The following is a 13,547-nucleotide window of genomic DNA, read 5'->3' on the forward strand; positions in this document are numbered from 1 at the left end:
AAATAATGTTTTCACTTCAATTCACACAAATATCCACACATATAAAACCAAATAATAATAACTTCTAGATAATACGACAAAATAAGCTGCACTATATACCCACAAATTAACATTGATTCTTTGATTTAAAACATTAAAACTGTTATTCAAATAACGTTTGAAAAAATTAAATTTGGTTTCTCTGAAACCATTGTCAAGTATTGGCATCAGATAAAAATATCTACTCTACTATATGGTTCTGGTTCTCTGTTTCTTGAGCTAATTCAAATCTAACATTTTGGACAATAACTGTGACAAACTATTGGTGCCTAGCTTTGGCATCAATACAATTGGATATATTGGTCGCAATTTATGTGTAATTTAAGTGCTTAGGTTCAGAAATGTGTATCATTTTAAGAATGTGGGGTCAGCAATGCCTAACTCGCTCATTATTCTTAAGGAACCAGGTTCACCCTCACAACGCCCCAGATGAATGTGTTAATTAAGGAATAGATTTCAATTAATTGCAGACACCAATCATAAATGCTTGTCATTCCCACATTTATAATCGGGATAGGCATGCGGCCAGATCTCCAAAATTGCTGGAGAAAATAAATGTTTTGGTGAAGCTACCTACCTTTCAATTTTAAATATCAATCACAAAGCACATATGCTCTATAGTAGATCCTTTGGACAGGGTTCCCCCAAATACATTCAATTTCTGTTTTTTAATTAATTTTTTTGACATTTGTTTAAATAATCTGGCATTGTTGTACTGGTGTTGCTTTGTCTTTCAAGAATGCCAGGAAAATTAGGGGCATTAACCAGTTTCAGGCAGCACTACCAGGCAATCTTCCTTTCAGTCTATCCATCTGCTCCCAAGTCCCTTCTCAGAGGATCTGAGTCTGTCTTGGCCCGACGTCTTCAAACTGTGGAGCGTACCCCCTCTTCCCCCGGGGGGCACGGCTGCATCCCAGGGGGGGGGCACGAGAGCCCGTCATGAAATGTAAAAAAAAAAAATATGGGCAGCAGCGGCGCACATGGTCGGACTGGACCATAAAATTGTCTCAGACACCAATGAAAAAGTGGCCCGCAGTTGCAAATGGATATTCATTCATTTGGGCACAGACTGTTTAAATAGTACCCAAGGGGGTGTTTTCTGTTAAAATGTAAGCAAAATGTGATATATAAAGAATATTTATTCAGCAACAATGGCCAAAAATACTAGCTGCATAATGAAGTAACTCATCAAACTGGCCCACATTGTCCAAAAGAAGTGCCCATTTTGACCTGCCTACATTAGCATTTTGTGTTTTTAGTATGGGCATTGCCCTATTGCCCTATAGGCCAGTCTGAGCCTGGCAGCTCATCCACAATGGGCGAGGGGGCGTCCACCCAGTGGCTGCCTCACCTATTATGGAGGAGCCGAGGAGCCAGCCCAGTGAAACACTAGGCACTCCCTCAGCTGCTTTTTTCAGCTGAGGGAGTGCTCCTGGCCTGGCTGAATTGTCAAGGGAAACAATGTTTCCCTTTGACAGTTCAGTTCCCCAGCTGCACATGCTAACTGAGCCATGCAAGGCTGGGGCGTTTTGCTTCACCAGCCTTGCATAGCTCATTGGAAATGCTGGCTGTGGCACTGCATGTCGGTATGTGTGAGGGGGGCTCCTGCGCCTCCTCGCACTTACGGACAGAGCAACCTGAATTGGGGTATTTTAGCAAACACGCGCATTTCCCTGCAGAAGGTACATTTATGTTAATTTATTCTTTAGTTAAATATGTGTATGGATGCGTGTATGCTTGTGTTATGATGAGTGAGTGTATGGTGATGGGTGCTCGTATGAATGATAGAGTGATTGCTGTGTGAAAGTGTGTGTTTGCATGTTTGTTTTGGTCCGTTAAGCAGATTTTGGTGAGTGTGGGGTAGAGGGGGGAAGAAGGGTTATAAAACAAAAGCATTTTAAAAAGGCCTTTGTTGCACAACCCTCCTACCACCTTCCAGAATCAGCTCTCTTTCTGAGGCGCTGTGGAGCCCAGGGGACAGGAATGCTATTTTTTTATCTATCATAGATGTCCAGTCAAAAATACCTTGCTTTCCCCTTTGGCCCCCAGCACCAATTGCAAACTGTTTGGCTTTTTACCCATTTCTTTTTAAGGTATGCTCTAAAATGCAACATTTTAACCCGTTATTTAAAAAATAATTCAAGGGGGAAAACCCCCCAAATCGCCCTTAATTGGTTCGGGCTCCCTCGTTGTGATTGGTCGTTATGGTATTTTTGAGGGAAAATATTTATGCCCCTCCACTTAAAAAATTCACCAGCTCCTACTGGCCCTCAGAATGTTATGGGAACGGGGTAGGAGGAGCCCAGGGACTGTGGTGGGAGCAGGATGGGCAGGAGCACTAGGATAGTTGTGGGAACAGGGTGGGGAGAGCCCAGGGTCTGTGATGGGTTGGGGAGAGCCCCGGGACTGGGTAAGACTGGAAAGAGGGAGCCCAGCGAGTGTGATGAGAACAGGTGGGGGAGCCCAGGGACTATACTGGGAGTAGGGTGAGGTGATAGCGCACAATAGTTCATAGCCATTTGTACATACTGTCCATTTGGTATTTTTGGGGGGCCTGGCCTGCCCACATTTTGCTCAGGGGCGGGTCCAGGCCAAAAAGGTTTGAAGACCCCTGGTCTTGGCAAAGGCATTTTCACTCACTCCCATCCAAAGAGATTTCCTGCAACCTGATTCCATAACACGCATGTCATTTTCTGGTCAGCGAGGAGTCCCTTGAGTGATTTTCCAGAAACATTTCTCAGACACTGGCAACATTGATGCATAGGATCATAGACACCAGTTCCATTCTTCAGACAACAATTACTACATCATTGGGTTTTTGGACAGATTGGAAAACCATTTTGACTTCTGTGGTGTAATCTTCTTAACTGAGATGGCAATGCCAAACTGCGGGAGTTGTACGTTAGGTCTGGCTTTCAGTTTGATTTGGGGAGTTAATGAACTGTCAATTACTTGTCTGAATAATCATATGTCTGCATTTGTATTGATTTGCTCATCTATGTCAGTGTCTACTCTGCTGGTGCCCAAATAGCCTGGCTGCCAGGGGTCACCCATTTCAATTCACAAAGTGTTGATATTCGGTATTCTGTTGCATCATGAGAGCCTCATCCTCTTTTGTCTTTGCAAATCATTAAATAATGTCACCATATATGATAAAGCAGACATTTAACAAAAGCTTTCTTTTCATCCAGATTGTTCAAGAAGGTTGTCTGTAAGAATACATCCAGCTCAATTAAATATGCTTTATTTCAACAAGCCATACAAATCCCAATTCAGTAATTATTGATCATCTACATTTGATATATGTTAAAACTGAAAAGTGGGCTAATCAGCCTCAAAGATGATAGGTGAATTTTGTTCACAAAATCCAATTTTGTTTGGAGAAGAAAAATGGGGCAGATGGTTCTAAACTACACCTCAGCTGATGGCCGAATTGTATGCTTTTTACTTTACTGGTCAACCCAACTTTTCTCGTGTGAGCTCCCATCCAGTGCTCCAGCGAAGATGTGAATCCAGAATGTGTGCATTTGAGAGGTCCTAGACTTCTCATGTTTAGGGTGCCACAAAGTCATCCTGTCCCCTATGCACTATGATTGTATTGTGAATTGTGAGTGCGCCACTGGTTGGTCTCAGTTTTACAATCTGATTACATTGCAGGACAAATACTGAAGTATGTATATGAGAGATGTCTCTACCCAGAACAAGGCAAAAACAAAGAGGTGATGGCTGGAAGGTTTAGAATGAATCTTAACCACTGGCAATGCTCTGGGCAACCCTCCAGACCACCGTTCTTCGCCTGCCAAGCCATTACAGAAGGGGAAAGACCATATGCAAATCAGGCTTGGCCCCACCCCAAAAGGGGCAGTCCAGCCCGAACTGCTAGGCCACATCCCTTCTGCACGAGACCACAAGCATCCCCAAACATGTTTCGCCCTTGTTGGGGCTCATCAGTGAGGAGTAGCTTGGGTCTCTAGGCCCAGCAGGCACGGGACCCACGTCTGGGCATACCCGTCCCACTCGGGGTGACAAAGCAAAAACAAAGAGGTGATGGCTGGAAGGTTTAGAATGAATCTTAACCACTGGCAATGCTCTGGGCAACCCTCCAGACCACCGTTCTTCGCCTGCCAAGCCATTACAGAAGGGGAAAGACCATATGCAAATCAGGCTTGGCCCCACCCCAAAAGGGGCAGTCCAGCCCGAACTGCTAGGCCACATCCCTTCTGCACGAGACCACAAGCATCCCCAAACATGTTTCGCCCTTGTTGGGGCTCATCAGTGAGGAGTAGCTTGGGTCTCTAGGCCCAGCAGGCACGGGACCCACGTCTGGGCATACCCGTCCCACTCGGGGTGACAAAGCAAAAACAAAGAGGTGATGGCTGGAAGGTTTAGAATGAATCTTAACCACTGGCAATGCTCTGGGCAACCCTCTAGACCACCGTTCTTCGCCTGCCAAGCCATTACAGAAGGGGAAAGACCATATGCAAATCAGGCTTGGCCCCACCCCAAAAGGGGCAGTCCAGCCCGAACTGCTAGGCCACATCCCTTCTGCACGAGACCACAAGCATCCCCAAACATGTTTCGCCCTTGTTGGGGCTCATCAGTGAGGAGTAGCTTGGGTCTCTAGGCCCAGCAGGCACGGGACCCACGTCTGGGCATACCCGTCCCACTCGGGGTGACAAAGCAAAAACAAAGAGGTGATGGCTGGAAGGTTTAGAATGAATCTTAACCACTGGCAATGCTCTGGGCAACCCTCCAGACCACCGTTCTTCGCCTGCCAAGCCATTACAGAAGGGGAAAGACCATATGCAAATCAGGCTTGGCCCCACCCCAAAAGGGGCAGTCCAGCCCGAACTGCTAGGCCACATCCCTTCTGCACGAGACCACAAGCATCCCCAAACATGTTTCGCCCTTGTTGGGGCTCATCAGTGAGGAGTAGCTTGGGTCTCTAGGCCCAGCAGGCACGGGACCCACGTCTGGGCATACCCGTCCCACTCGGGGTGACAAAGCAAAAACAAAGAGGTGATGGCTGGAAGGTTTAGAATGAATCTTAACCACTGGCAATGCTCTGGGCAACCCTCCAGACCACCGTTCTTCGCCTGCCAAGCCATTACAGAAGGGGAAAGACCATATGCAAATCAGGCTTGGCCCCACCCCAAAAGGGGCAGTCCAGCCCGAACTGCTAGGCCACATCCCTTCTGCACGAGACCACAAGCATCCCCAAACATGTTTCGCCCTTGTTGGGGCTCATCAGTGAGGAGTAGCTTGGGTCTCTAGGCCCAGCAGGCACGGGACCCACGTCTGGGCATACCGTCCCACTCGGGGTGACAAAGCAAAAACAAAGAGGTGATGGCTGGAAGGTTTAGAATGAATCTTAACCACTGGCAATGCTCTGGGCAACCCTCCAGACCACCGTTCTTCGCCTGCCAAGCCATTACAGAAGGGGAAAGACCATATGCAAATCAGGCTTGGCCCCACCCCAAAAGGGGCAGTCCAGCCCGAACTGCAAGGCCACATCCCTTCTGCACGAGACCACAAGCATCCCCAAACATGTTTCGCCCTTGTTGGGGCTCATCAGTGAGGAGTAGCTTGGGTCTCTAGGCCCCGCAGGCACGGGACCCACGTCTGGGCATACCCGTCCCACTCGGGGTGACAAAGCAAAAACAAAGAGGTGATGGCTGGAAGGTTTAGAATGAATCTTAACCACTGGCAATGCTCTGGGCAACCCTCCAGACCACCGTTCTTCGCCTGCCAAGCCATTACAGAAGGGGAAAGACCATATGCAAATCAGGCTTGGCCCCACCCCAAAAGGGGCAGTCCAGCCCGAACTGCTAGGCCACATCCCTTCTGCACGAGACCACAAGCATCCCCAAACATGTTTCGCCCTTGTTGGGGCTCATCAGTGAGGAGTAGCTTGGGTCTCTAGGCCCAGCAGTCAGTTGTTCGAGAAGGCAGAAAGCAGGTGCATTTGGAAAATGGTTAAGGAGGAGGAGGAGGATCAGATATAGAAAGGGAAAGAATTCCACTGCTTGGGGGTGGGTAGAGTAAAAGAAAGGAAATGGGAGGAAGCACAGGGAGATTTAGGGACTGAGAGTAACAGCTGGTTCTGAGAATGGAAGGAATGGGGGAATAGGAATAGAGGTAGAGGAGGTGATACCATGGATGCATTTGCAGAAAATTGAGAGAAAGTGAAAAAGTATGCGTGAGCAATAGGGGAGAAGAGATATAGGTAGCAGAGAAGGGGGATAGAGGAACAGGAGAGAGGGAAAAGAGAATATTCATGAGTTTTAGTCAGAGCGGAGGGGATCCAAATGTATGGTAGGAAGACCAAGAAGGAGAGCAGAGCAATAATCAATGCGGGAGAAAACAAGAGAAGTGATGAGAAGCTTAGTAGCATGAAAAGAGAGCTAGGGGTGGGTAGAGCGTATGTTGAATAGAAAGAAGCGACAGGAGCAGGCAGTGTTTGAAATATGAAGAGACAAATAGAGAGAGAGTGGTCAAATGTTATGCCTGGATGTGTCCAGAGGAGGAGAACTGAAAAGGGGAAGGGGGTAAAGAAAGAGAAGGAGGGGGCCGAGGGGAATAATAATACTGCGAAAGAAGAGGACCTCCATTGTTGTAGGGTTGAGATGGAGGAAGTGGGAGGACATCCAGAGTTGTATAGCATAGGGACAGTTTGAGACAGTAGAGTGGAGTGAGCCGAGAAAGAGGAAAAGGAGAAAAGGATTTGTGTGTCATCAGCATAGACTTGGCACGAGAGATTGTAAAAGGATATGAAAGAAGAGAGAGGGATAGTATAGAAAGGGACTAGAAGGGGGCCCAGTACAGAGCCTTGAGTGATGCCATAAAGAAGATGATGGGAGGAGGGATTATTGCCAGCCCAAGTGACAGAGTAAGAGTGATTAGAGTGGTAGGAATTCAACCATTTAAGGACAGTGCAGGAAAAACCAAGAGTGGTGAGAGTGGAAAGGAAAAGAGAGTTAGCCACAGTATCAAAAGCAGCTGAAAGATTGAGAAGAATAAGAATATAGGAGAGCTTGAAATGGCAAGCAGAGAGAAGATCGTTGGGTTCATGAAGGAGAGTGGTCTTGGTCAAGTGAGAGAAGTGAAAAGCGAAATGGAGGGGAGGAAGAAGAGAGTAGAGATTAAGATAGGAAGAAACCTTGGAATAGAAAGCACGCTGGAAGAGCTTAGAAAGAAAGGGGAGGAGAATGATAGAGTAGAGTTTGGCAGGAGGGACCAAGGTTTTTTTTTCAGGATAGGTACAATTATAGCATGCTTGACAGAGGAAAGAGCCAGGAATGCCTAAGCGAGGAAGAAGATGAGATCAAGGCAGGAGCCCAGGCAACGAGAGGGAGGACGCTGGAGTAAGCTTAGGTGATATGATTTGATGTGAGTTAAAAGAGGGCATGAGGGGGGAGGAGTAAAAAAGGAAGGCTAAAGTCCCCAAGGAGGAAAAAGGGCAAGGAGGGGAGGAGAATGAATGATAGAAGAGAGTCAAGATTGTCGAGGAAATCAAAGGCAGAGCAGCGGGGTCTGTAGATGATGGGAAAGGACATAGGAAAAGGTTTGGAGAAGGAAGAAAGATGGTATTCAAAGGATGGAAAAAGAGAGAGGGCTGAAGGTGGAGGAACAGGAGGAATGATAAGGAATCGCAGTACCACCACTGTTGATGGAGGTGCAAGGAGTATGGGACACATTTTTAGTACAAGTGTGAAAAGCAGCATGGATAGTAGCATTGTGAGGGGCAAAGCAGGTTTCGGTTCAGCAAATAAATTTCAAACTGGGTGAAAGAAGAGAACAAGAATAGTATGAGATTTATTGGACACAGAGCGAGTGTTTGGTGCCAAGATTAAAGGCAGGAGAGGAGCCAGAGGAAATAGGTGTGTAGGAGAGATTTGAAGTGTTGCGGAAGCAGTTACACAGAGGGGGAAAAGAGTCTAGGAAAGAGCCTAGCTAGAATAGGAGACGGCATAGGAAAAGAAAATGAACAGAAAATAAAATAAAAGAAGGTGGTATTGGAAGGGACCACAGGGGCAAAGAGGGAGGGATTGTGCCCTTGGAAGGGCGCCTTTTGAATTGAACCCCTATGGCGAGGATGCCAACTATAGGTGAAGAAGTAGATGCGGAAAAGCATTCATGTGATTCCCCCCATGACAGCTCTGGTGGAGAAGTCAGGGGAAGTCCTGTGGCAGGATCTGCAATGGTATAGGGGGCCTCAGATGGCAGTCCTCTCCCCTAATTCTGGCAAACACGCCTCTGTCTGAATGCCCCAATCTTCTGGTATGACCATGAAAGCATCAATCCAGTCCCTTCTCACTTTGACATGCTGGGTCCAGCTGAGTTGAAAGCATTTCTGTTCTGTTGCTCTGGAATGCAAAGCTATGTTCCATGTTTGGATCATGTCCTGAGAGGTTGGGCACCCTGATGAAAGAGACAGGTACTGTCATCTGTGACTCTGCAAAGAACCTTGGCTTATAAATGGTTCTCTGTAACTAGAACCTCTTCACTGCCACAGGGATGTCCAAACATCTGCATCTGACTGCACAATCAATCGTTAGTCATGAGACTAGCTCCAAAGCTGAAAGGCCTTGGAAGATCCTCATAGACCCGTGGCAATGTTTTTGCTTGCAACATATTCCTCTGGAGGCTGAGAGACACACTGATACTTTAAGGCACTAAAAGCACTTTGTTACCGTTGAGTGTTGTTAATGACTGCTCATCCCCATATAGAGACCATGAAAGCTCCACATGTAATCCCAGAGGTTAGCTCCGTTCCAAACGATATTTGACTTTAAGGAGCACCTATTAATATTGTCTTCATTGAGGCTATCTTTGTTGAGACCAAACTAACCAAAATACAAACTTATGTTGCTCCCAAAAATAGTTTTGTCATTTCAATATGAGAGCCGTACTGGCACTGTAGAATATGTAAATAGACCTAAAATACCTATAAGGAGAATATATTTTTCATGATCTCTATGTGACCCCCCACGTATACTACGTAACAGCATGTTACTTGTTTTCTGATGCTCACAAATCGTTCCGAGAGCTGTGGTATGGTTAAGCGACTCACAATTTCTAGGTAATGGATTATACTAATGGGAACCAAAATCGTGTTTAGATCAGTGAATAGTCTCCCTCAACACTGAACACTGGTGCAGAGAGTTTGCTTAAAAAATAAAAGTAAAATTGTGTAAGATCCAGGAACACAAAAACTTTGATTCAAATGTCTTACTAGTTGAGGTGGCTTGCTATGAGTAAGATTAAGACTATGCGAAGAGATAACATTTCGAGAGAAGTTAATTGAGTAATACATTTTCCTAACTAACAAATAACAATGCCATATGCTATAACTATATACTACAGATGGTAAATTGCACTTTATTATTATTAAGATTTATTATTATTAAGATTGTCATTATCGGTTTAATTATCATGAACATTTTTGAATGAAGTCTTTCATCAGCATGAACATTTATCCAATTTGGTGATCATGGAATTCAGTCTACATGTATATTTTGAAAGTTTTTAAGTGTGCCATTAATTGATTATTTGCATTTAGCCCTTTGAGACCATTCTAATGGGATAAGGCGCTATGCAAATGCAAAATTAAATTACATGTAGCTTCTGGATTTCATGGACAGTTTGATGAACAGAAGGATAAAACGTATACGTTCTAGGAAAAATAAATGGATGTGTTTAATGAATAAACATACACATATTTTGCAGAGAGTAGCCAAATTTAACAACCACTGCAGTTGACAGCAATGATTAATGAAATGTTAAAAAAGCTAAGAAAATAGATAAATATAGATAGACATTAATATTGTAAGGTTAGACATGATTTGTCTCTCATATCGCAATCACACCTCATCTAAAGTTTCAGAAATTAATTCCTTCTGGCTACTCTACCCACACTTATCAACAAATCCTATTACTTGTTTAAACCTAATACACATATGATTTATTAACTCAAAGTTTGGCATCCATGAAATTGTTCAATGGACATCAGAACTGATTTGTAATGGCAAAAATTGACTAAAACAGGATGACCTGGAAAGCCGCCCAAGGCAATACTAGTGGTTATGAATAATTTAAAAAACGTACATCCGCCACTTTTCAGTTTTAATATATAATAAACCTGTAGAACCTCACATTTGTCAAGGTGCATAGCTTAATTCAGACACGCTATTTCAAGCTGATAGCATCCATGAGTATGTCTTCATTTTCCAGGACTGCTCTTCTTGCACTCGGGTCAATGTCAAAATAGGAAAGATATAACCAAATACTGAGGTAGGCAAGATATGCAGTTATTTGATCTAACAGGGAAAGTTAATCTAAATGTTTTGATGCTTCACTTGAGTTATGTTTGTGATGTTTATAATGTGTAAACGGTTAATTATTGTATATGTCTTTCGAGCAGTTTCCTTTATGCTAATACTTGTTTTATTGGCTACACATGTATAGTGCAACTGTACTCCTAGGAATGTCGACGCCCTGACCATTGTTGCCACCCTAAACTGATAGAGTCCAATATATAACTATGATGAGAGCCCAAATATGATATAACGTTGTGCACCTCAAAGGAGAGGGGTTTCCAGTGCTTTTCTACCTATTCTTTGTCTGGTCTTCTGTTTTTTTCATTCTAGTGAATGGGTTGGACATTTTTGTATTCTCTCCGACTCGCCTGAGCTTCCTGCAGAATGTGTCCAGGTACATTCTGCATTGCTTCCTGGCTAACATTAACATATAAAGCAGCCAAATAATTTAAAGCGTTAGCATCTAGGAATGCTTGATTTAGGCTGAGACTCATCACCATTGCACAGCTTCCATTGTAACAAAGTCACATGTGAAGACCATTATTTTCCTCCTTGAACTCAGGCTTGGAAGCAGAAAGATAACATGGACGAGGGTATCATGAAGGGCTCAATGGGGAAAGGTTCTTGTATTCTGCCTCACAGATTTCCCCCATCATGGGTTCTGCCCTAATATGGAGACCATCTTGTTTGATTTTGGTTGGGCAATGGAAGGTTAAGGCTTTGGCATAATTGGATGTTGTTTGAGGGGAAGAGCGAGCTGTGCACACCCACGCCAATGTCAAGGGTGGTGTGGATTGATTGCTCTCAACTCCACCCAGCCCTACAGATAAATACTTCGGAGCAAAAATACTCCCAGAAAGAAATAGAAAACAGATACACAGGAGCCTGTCTTGCAGTTCTAACCCACACAGCTCCATTGATATGTGTGGCGCAGTAGTACACATAGTGCCACAGGAAAAAACTCTTCTATTATTACTGAATGATCTAAAGAGGTAAAAATGTAAAATGTAATGTGCATGAATAATGAAGTACGAAGAATTATTCATTATAAAATGTATCTGTTTTATATTTAAAACATATTTTTACTCGCTTATTAAATACTCCCATTGGGAATGGGACTTACTCTTTTACTCCCTAAGAAATCATTTCACTTCCAAATTACAAATGTAGGGAGTTACAAATCTCCCACTTCCAAATATTATCTGGAGAACTACATCCACCTCTATGCACCTTAGTTTGTTGTCCCTTTCCAAATCCACTGACCATCACTGTCTATCTGAAGAGTTCCTCATGTTGTAGCACAACGCATGTTGTGCATACTGAGATGTTGTACTGGGAGGGTGTCACCAGGATAGATTTAGGGTGGCTGTTACAATGTTTTAGCAGTTGGGGCGTTGGAGGCCTGATGCTCGGCTCTAACCTATTGTGGGCTTGAGAGTGGCATAACAAAGGGAGAGAGCTGGATTCCCATAGCAGCAGGTAGGTCTTGTCAAGCCAAGACTTCATGATGGCTCAGGGACTAGAAAGGTTTCTTTTGGAATACAGCATGAGCACAGTGGGAGCTGTTCGTTTTCGCACCATGCAACCACAGCAAGAATTCCACCTGACTCAACAATAGGCACATAGCATTTGGAAACCCTTGACATCCAATGCAAGTTATTAGAAGTAATCAAGAAGGAAGAGCCAAGAAATCAGATCAGCCAGAGATGAGTGCAGGGAAACACTTAACAGATGGATAAAAAGACAGGGCCAAGGGCAGAACTATCAGACCCCGGAAGAAAACAAGAGCCATGTGTAACTCAACTAAAAGAAGCTATAAGCCCTCATCTTTACTATATGAACCCTGGAAAGTTAGAGGGAGAGTCATGGGCTGGGTTTCCAGGGTTGTGAAGCCTTCTGAGGGCATTATCATAGGCATTGTTAGAGACCAGCGTTAGAAGCGAAGGAAAGTATAGCTTGATAAGGGTTTCATCACAGAATACAAAGATGAAGTGAAGGGCATGCTGAAAGTTTCAGATTAGACCCTGACAGAGACCAGACAGTGGCAGAGACCAGCGTGTGCAGAAGGAGACAAGAGCACAGGAATCTCTTGTGATTTTGACAGAGCCACTGGGGAAACCCAATGGAGGGCAAGAGAGAGGTAGCCCAGGTGCCTGATTTGGGACTTCAAAAGATTCTGGTTGAGACCAGTCTAGGGAAAGAGTTGTATGACAGCTGATGGCTTTATCACAGACCCTGTGGGGGATCAGCTTTGGAAGATCAGTTGAATGCTTACTGGGTATGATATGACATGCATTGGCAGTGACAGGAATCTGGGAAGGGAATTAAGTGACACATTGATTGGCCATGCTTATGCAACCCAGAAAGAGGAGGCAAGGTGCCTACAGGAATCTTTGCCACCAGGCTGTAGCAGAGGCCAAACCAAGGAGAAACATAAAAGTGTATTGGGGTCTGTAGGCAATGATGAATCAGTTGGAGGCTGATGCTGGACCACACAAAAGCGGGCAGGTGCTAGAGAGACTGTAGGGACAAGCCTGGAAATGTCATGCCCATACAATCGGGAGTCATTGGCATCAGGGGGCACCTCCAAACTGTGTGCAGGCATACTTGCAGGTAGAACATTCTTGCTTAAAAGGTTATGCTACCTTCCAGCTGAGAAGCATCCTAGTACTATGTTCTGAAAAGCTAAAAAGCATGCTGGTTGCTCCTAAATCCCTGCAATAGAATCTTGCATTTGTTGAGTTTGCATTCTTGTGTTGTAGTTGACACTCCTAAACCCACTAGGTGTTAATCCCATCCCAAACCAAGGGACCGTTTGAGTATAAAAGGGGAAGCAATTAAAGACACGAGTATTTTGAACAGTGAGACTAGTGAATTGACGCACTCTACCAACTAAATCCCCTGACACATTATTAGTTAGACCTTTTCTCGTGACTGTTTCATTAGTACGATCAAGACAGGTATTTTTCAGCCAAGCCTTACCCTTGTAGGCATTCACCTAACCAAACTAATTTTATTTATTTTTAATGTGAATGAGTCAAACACTTTACACATAAAAACATGCATTAAAGGTAAAATCATATATATATTCTATTTACTATCTAAATATGTTTACTAAACTTTGAGTCACAGTCAACCAGAACCTATAAAGTGCTAGGTGCATATTAGTGCTCTTTGAATTGAAACAGT

General features: G+C 44.3%; 1 long non-coding RNA gene across 1 annotated transcript in view; it reads right to left on the reverse strand.

The window, feature by feature from the left end:
• Nucleotides 1–13,547, reverse strand: part of LOC138498627 (uncharacterized) — a 174,884-nt gene that overhangs the window by 127,189 nt on the left and 34,148 nt on the right. The window lies entirely within an intron of this gene.

Source organism: Ambystoma mexicanum, chromosome 5q, assembly GCF_040938575.1.
Source record: "Ambystoma mexicanum isolate Mex_15411 chromosome 5q, UKY_AmexF1_1, whole genome shotgun sequence".
NCBI lineage: Eukaryota > Metazoa > Chordata > Amphibia > Caudata > Ambystomatidae > Ambystoma > Ambystoma mexicanum.